Below are 7,306 nucleotides of genomic sequence, written 5' to 3' on the forward strand. Positions count from 1 at the left end.
CAAGCGGAAATTAAAAACTGGATCCTCAAAGCTGCAGTAATATATAGATATGAAAACAAATACAATGGAGATGGGTAATAATGTGCTTTCATTTCTAAGGACAAATTATTCTGTTCCCTGTGGGAAGTGAGATTTGTTAGCAAGTGGATAATCCAGGCTCTCTCAACCAGAGTTTTGTGAAACCCTGGGGTTTCTTGATGGCCCTGGAAGGGTTTTCCAAATGGGTGTGATTACATTTATTTATTTATTTATCTATCATACTTATATACCGCCCTCCCCGGAGGCTCAGGGCGGTTTACATAATAACTAATAATTGTAACCAGATAACAGTGCAACAGCACAATATAACAATACAGCAGTACAAACATGTCCAGGGCTTATTGATGGAATTCTGAGGGGGGGGGGGGGGAGCAGGGGCCCTTCGGTTGCTGTTGATTACGTCTGGTCTCAGCCAAATGCCTGGAGGAAGAGCTCCTTTTTGCAGGCCCTGCGAAACTGTTTAAGCACTGTCAGAGCCCTGATCTCCTCCGGGAACTCGTTCCACCAGGTGAGGGCCAGAACAGAGAATGCTCTGGCCCTGGTCGAGACCAGACGGACTTCTTTAGGGCCAGGGATCCTTAGCTGGTTGGTGGCGGTAGAGCGCAGAGCTCTTTTGGGGGCATAGGTGGGGAGGCGATCCCTCAGGTACACTGGGCTCTGACCGCGTATGGCCTTGAAGGTAATTACCAGAACCTTTAGTCTGATCCGGAATTCAACTGGTAACCATTGCAGCTGGTGGAGAATAGGCTGGATATGAGACCTCCACGGTGTTGCTGTGAGGATCCTGGCTGCTGCATTTTGAACCAGCTGTAGTTTCCGGGTCAGGGCTAAGGGCAGGCCTGCATAGAGCGAGTTACAGTCTAGAGGTGACCGTCGCATGGATCACTGTGGCTAGGTGTTCCGGGGCCTGGTAGGGCGCTAGTAGTTTGGCTTGGCGGAGATGGTAAATGCCAGCTGCGCTACCTTTGTGATCTGGGCTTCCATTGTGAGGGAAGCGTCCAGAATCACGCCTAGGTTCCTGGCGGAGTGAGCACACCATCCAGGGCAGGCAGACGCGTTTCCTCGCATGGGCCCTTCCTACCCAGCCACAGGACATCCGTCTTTGAAGGATTGAGCTTCAGACGACTCTGCTTGAGCCATCTCGTCACTGCTTCCAGGCAGCTGGCTAATGCTTCTGGGGGAGAGTCAGGGAGGCCATCCATCAGGAAGAAGAGCTGGGTGTCATCTGCATATTGATGGCAACCCAGCCCAAAATTCCATACCAGTTTTGTGAGAGGGCGCATGAAGATGTTGGATAGGATAGGAGAGAGGACCGCTCGTTGTGGGACTACACAAGTAAGTTGCTGGCGGTCTGATGTTTTAAAATGTATTAAACACTGATCAAGGGTTAGGACCATATATGGTCATCTCAACCCACCCACCCCCTCCCCAAACCACCAATGATGGGCCTGGAGAGGATGGGGCCTAGGTGCGTGTGCACGGAGCTATGCTTCCCAAGCATATTCTGCACAATTGCACCACTTCTGGGGGTTCTCAAAGCCTAAAGAATGTTTCAGGGGTTTAATAGTTAAAAGGTTAAGAAAGGCTGGGATGATCTCTTGAAGCATTAAAGGGTAATCCTCTTCTTCCAAAGGGCAAGGACAATCAATGTTTTCTTTTCCATTAAAATAAGGCAATCAAGGCACCCATCACTGCTCCTCCAGCTGCTCCTGCAATACTTGTAGCTGCCGACACACCTGCAGCACCTGGGATGAGAGATCAGGGCACTGTTACTGGGATGCAAGTGGTGGAACCCTTGTATAAACTCCCCCATTGCAAGTGACAGCCATCACATACCCACTGACTGCAATACGGCAACGAGACTCCCTGCTGCCACTCCTCCACCATTGGCAATGGCAGACGCTGACATCATACTTGCAGCTGTGGAACCTGCTGTAATTCCAGTTGCAGTGAAGCCCAGAGCTGCTGCAATTGGTGCAAAAATTGTAGTGGCTGCTGCAATACAAGGAACATATTTTTAGTTGTGTCTTAAGACAGTTCTACACCTTACCCTCCAATATTTTTAAAGATGCTCGTTTTTAAAAGACATCCTGTAAAACAGAGCTTCTGCCCAAAATGAAAAGTATGCTATTTGAGTTATGCATGAACTGACCTCCTGCAAGTATCATGCAAGTTTGTAGAAACCAGGGAAGCTACGGAATGTAAGCTGGACATGGCGCCATATTGTGAACCACTGCCAGTAAGGAAAAAGCTGTTTTGCATTGTTTGGCACCTATCACTTGGTATCACTATATTAAATTTGTATGTCAAATATGAATGGTTGGCTTTTTGATACAAATTTGGTTTGGTACTGTTAGGATTTATGGGGGGGGGGGGATTTGACCTTGCATACATAGTGGATTTTTGTTTTTGGTTTGCAGGATGAAAAACATTGGGGACCTCTAACTTAGGGTACCTGTGCATGAAGGATGACCATTAGTGTAGTGATACCACGATAGAAATCTCTATGGGGTCACTACACAAAGGGGAGTTTAAGTTTAAGATAAAGCTGATTTAAGTTCCAAGCTTTTCCTTGATCACAATCCTTTGCCTACAAGGATTTTATTGTACCTGTGTGAGGGCTTTCCTTAGTGCAGTGGTCACCAACCTTTTTATCACCGGGGACCGGTCAACGGTTGACAATTTTACTAAGGCCTGGGGGGGTAAGACCTTTGCCGAGGGATGTCGCCGCCGCCTGAGCCCCTGCTCCACTTGCTTTCCCACAGGTGTCTCTGACTTCCCACTGCCTGCTGGGTGGCGCTGCCAGCAGCAGCTGCACAGTGCCACGCCAAGCGGGAGCCCCAGCCATGGCGGCCGCTGGAGAGCACCAAAGGTGAGCCGGCGGCAGAGTGGCAGGGCAGCCCCCGAGGCAACAGCCAAGGAGGGCGAGGAGGAGCTGAGGCCCGGTACTGACTGATTTACAGACCAGTACCGGTCTCCGGACCAGGGGTTTGGGACCACTGCCTTAGTGGACACCATGAATGTTCTGTAAAGTATCCCCTGTATGATCTTTTTCAAAAAGAACCATTTTTTGTACCCTGATCTTGACTACCCAAAGGAGTCTCAAAGTGGCTAATATTTGCCTACCCTGCCTCTCCCCACAAAAGACTCCCATAGGTGGGGGTGAAAAAGCCCTGAGAGAACTGTGATTGGCCCAAGGTCACCTAGCTGGCTGCAATGGAAGAGGAGTGGGGAATCAAACCCAGTTCTCCAGCTCAGGGGCTGTCACTCTTAACCATTACACAAGCTGTCCCTCAGCAGGAAGCAATACCAAGAAGACATATAGTACTGAATGGTATCCATATTCGGCTGTCTAGACCCAGGGCCAGCCTATCTAAAGCAAACTACTCATGGAAGATGCTCACTGTCTCTCCCAACTGCTCTTTGGGGATGCTAACCAAAGACTATAGGAACCATCCTCGCAGTACAAATCAAACAACTTACCAGCGCCAGCTGCTGCTGACAGGGCAATAGTGATAGGGTCTGCTAAGGAAAGGAATACTTGTGTTAGATATTCAAGATTTGAGAACAAGAAACAGTTTCAAGTTAGTAAGACAGATGTACACCAGCATCCTAGACTTTGGGCAGTTGAGAGGAAACTGGTGAATGCCAACTGGGAGTAAGAGTGAAGTGAGTCTCCCCAAAAACGGAAAACTTTTTTAGATCAAGTAAGGGAATGGGAAAGCTGAGCAGCAGGTTAACACAACACTTTTAACCTGCAGCCAAGGAACCACCTCCCCAATTCACATTGGAGCCAGGGCACCGAAAGGTAGAAGCAATATATGCTGCCACCTGTACAATTTCAACAGACACCCTCCCCTGGCTGCCGGCTGTTCAAGTCCCAGAAAGCCACTCTATATTTTTCCCCTTCCATGGCTAGTAAATACTTAGACAGTGTCAGTTTTGTTTGACAAAACAGCCCACAACTTGGGAGTTACAAGCTTTACAGTACAGGCCCAATACAGATGGGGAACTTTTCTGGCTGCAGTTTACTTGGATATTGGTCTCCTGGACATTACAGAAGCCTTAAAGCTTCTTTTGCCGCTGCCACTCTAGGCCTCTCTGAGCAGGATGCCTAGATTTGGTCCCTTTCCCAAAGTCATCCTAAGAGGACACAGTGCACCAGACTTACCTGACCAGCCCCTGCTCGAGTCCACTGGGAATCACCAAACTATCCCTTATTGCCTAGAAAGGGCATGTCAGTCCTTGGCAAACTAGTCCCAGGAGTGTACAGAACAGCAGGTGGCAATACTTATTTATTATATTTATATACCACCCTCCACAAAGGCTAATGTCCACTCTGTAGCTACCTTATTTTGGGAGCTTTCCTAAAGGGATGGCCACCTTCAACTTGGTGTCACCACACTTGGTATTCAACAACGTTCAGCAACCAGTTGAGAGTTAACGGTTCAGATCCAGGTTCAGTTCAGATCATAGCTATCCTGTCAGGTACCCGCCAGTCAGTGATTCTTTTGGCAAGCACATGTCTTTTTTCACAAGCATCATGTTACCTCGCAGGTTTCCAGGGCAGGTAGAGCAAGAATCTCTCAAAGCGCTCGCTATCATGGAGTTTGTTCTCATGCAATAAGCATATTGATTTCCAAGTGTGCGGTTTCCCCACTCAGGCATTCAATCATGGGAAACTTCCTGAGAAGGTGGCAGGACGGGTTAGTGGGAAACTCCTGGACGCCTTTGCTTCTCTCAAATGTGTTGAACCCTGTCAATTCCTGCTTCCGCTGTCTGAATTTCAAGTGATGAGGTGAGCTGGTTATAGAACACAAGTTTTAAATACCCGTTTTTCCTTCGGTAGATGCCCGTTAGAAATAGGCAATCGAGACTCTGATCAAGCCTGCTTTGTTAGATGTCTCCTTGCAGGAGCCTAAGATCCCCTGGCTATCTTTAAATACCTACTGCAATTTATTTAGTTCCTTTATTTTTATTCTACCCTTCCCTGTGGGTTCAGGGCACAACATATTTATTTATTTATTTATTTATTTATTTATTTATTTATTTATTTATCATACTTTTATACCGCCCTCCCCGGAGGCTCAGGGCGGTTTACATTATAACAGAGAACCATACATAAAACAGTCTGTAGAACATGTACACCAATAACCAACAATTGCAACCAAACACAACACAGTATAACAATAAACAATCATAACACAAACAGGTCCAGGGCTTGTTGATGGGATTCTGAGGGGGGTGGCTTATTGATTGAATTCTGAGGGGGGGTGGGGGGGAGCAGGGGCCCTTGGTCGCTGTAGATTACATCTGGTCTCGGCCAAATGCCTGGTGGAGGAGCTCCTTTTTGCAGGCCCTGCGGAACTGTTTAAGCTCCGTCAGGGCCCTGATCTCCTCTGGGAGCTCGTTCCACCAGGTAGGGGCCAGAACAGAGAATGCTCTGGCCCTGGTCGAGACCAGACGGACTTCTTTAGGGCCAGGGATCCTTAGCTGATTGGAGGCAGTAGAGCGCAGAGCTCTTTTGGGGGCATAGGCGGGGAGGCGGTCCCTCAGGTACACTGGGCCCTGACCGCATATGGCCTTGAAGGTAATTACCAGAACCTTTAGTCTGATCCGGAATTCAACTGGTAACCATTGCAGCTGATGGAGAATAGGCCGGATATGGGACCTCCACGGTGTTGCCGTGAGGATCCTGGCTGCTGCATTTTGAACTAGTTGTAGTTTCCGGGTCAGGGCTAAGGGCAGGCCTGCAGGTTAAAACATGCAGTATATTAAAATATACATATATAATTAAAATTTAAATATTATGAATTCAAATTATATTGAACCTTATTAACACTAATATTTCCTGAGATATCTTGTATAGAAAGGGGGGGGGCATATAATATAGTCTTAGGTTTAATTGGATGAGTTTAAGTATGTATTTCCTCTGATGCCTCCTATAGGACATTCTTCATATTCTGCTGAAATATGCATATTCCAATGGCAGGAATACCACAGGAAATATTACAAAAGAACACTGAACCAAGTTTATACAATTAATTAAATATTAGGACTATTTTACCTGGGGGGAATTGGGAAGAGTTGAACTAGAAAACTGCCTCCTAGGCTGTGGGAATGACTTGAATTAATATAAGAAATATATTAAAATGCTAACCTCCCAGGCTGCAGATGGCGAGCCAAAGCCCAACAAAGGGAAGTCTATAGCCTCTTTAAATATTATTATAGCAGTTGGCTGTGATCCTTTTATTGTTATCAATTAATTGGAGAACACAGGAATTCCAAAGAGGTTAGTGAAGTTTAATTAAAAGGGGCCTTGAAAAACTTTCCTTTGCTGGAACATAGGCACCAGTCCCCCAGGGAAAGAATGTATGTTGTCACTTCATTGATGGATGACAGGTCATAAATATAGGGATTTAAAATGGTTTTGTCAAGGAAAATTAAGAAGCGCATTCAGACCATTTTGATATTGGGGTGTTCAAGAGAAGGTTGAGACATTCTTGGAATATAACAATACTAGCAAGAAAGCTCATTGCAAGCAGGAATGCAATGGACGCTGCCTCGCAGCAGAAGGAATAAAGGTTGGTCTGACATGACTTGTTCTTGCGAAACCCATGCTGAGTCTTAGAAATCACAGCTCTCAGTTCCAGCTGCTCAAGGACCGAATGTTTGATTATTTGTTACAAAATTTTGCCAGCTATAGATGTCAAGCTGACAGATCGATAATTACCGAGATCCTCTTTTTTCCCTTTTTTGAAGATGGGGACAACATTTGCCCGCCTCCAATCGTCTGGCACCTCACCTGTTCTCCAAGAAGTGTCAAAAATAATGGACAGAGGTTCAGAGATGACATCTGCAAGTTCTTTTAGTACCCTTGGATGCAGTTCATCTGGCCCAAAAGACTTTGTTTCATTTAAAGAAACTAGGTATTTGTTGACTGACAGTAGCCTTTCAGTCCTCATCCTGGCCCATTATGCACGGAGTGGAAGGTCCACGTTCGATGTGGAATGGCGGCAGCTAAAATCACCAATTATGCACGCTGCAGTTGGCAACCGGGCGCAGAGTCAACGTATGCCGACAAAAAAGCCGCGTTAGCTAGATGCAGAAGAAAGTGGAGCTTCCCGGGACCAGGGTGCAACCAGAAGCGGCTCTGGAGTAGCCGCGTGCATAATTGGATACTCTGGGTTTTGCCACCGTTGCGTTCCTTCCCGTGTATGCTGCCCTAGCTGGCCACACCTGGTAGCAGCTGCCTCGGTGAGGCCTG

Source organism: Paroedura picta, chromosome 8, assembly GCF_049243985.1.
Source record: "Paroedura picta isolate Pp20150507F chromosome 8, Ppicta_v3.0, whole genome shotgun sequence".
NCBI lineage: Eukaryota > Metazoa > Chordata > Lepidosauria > Squamata > Gekkonidae > Paroedura > Paroedura picta.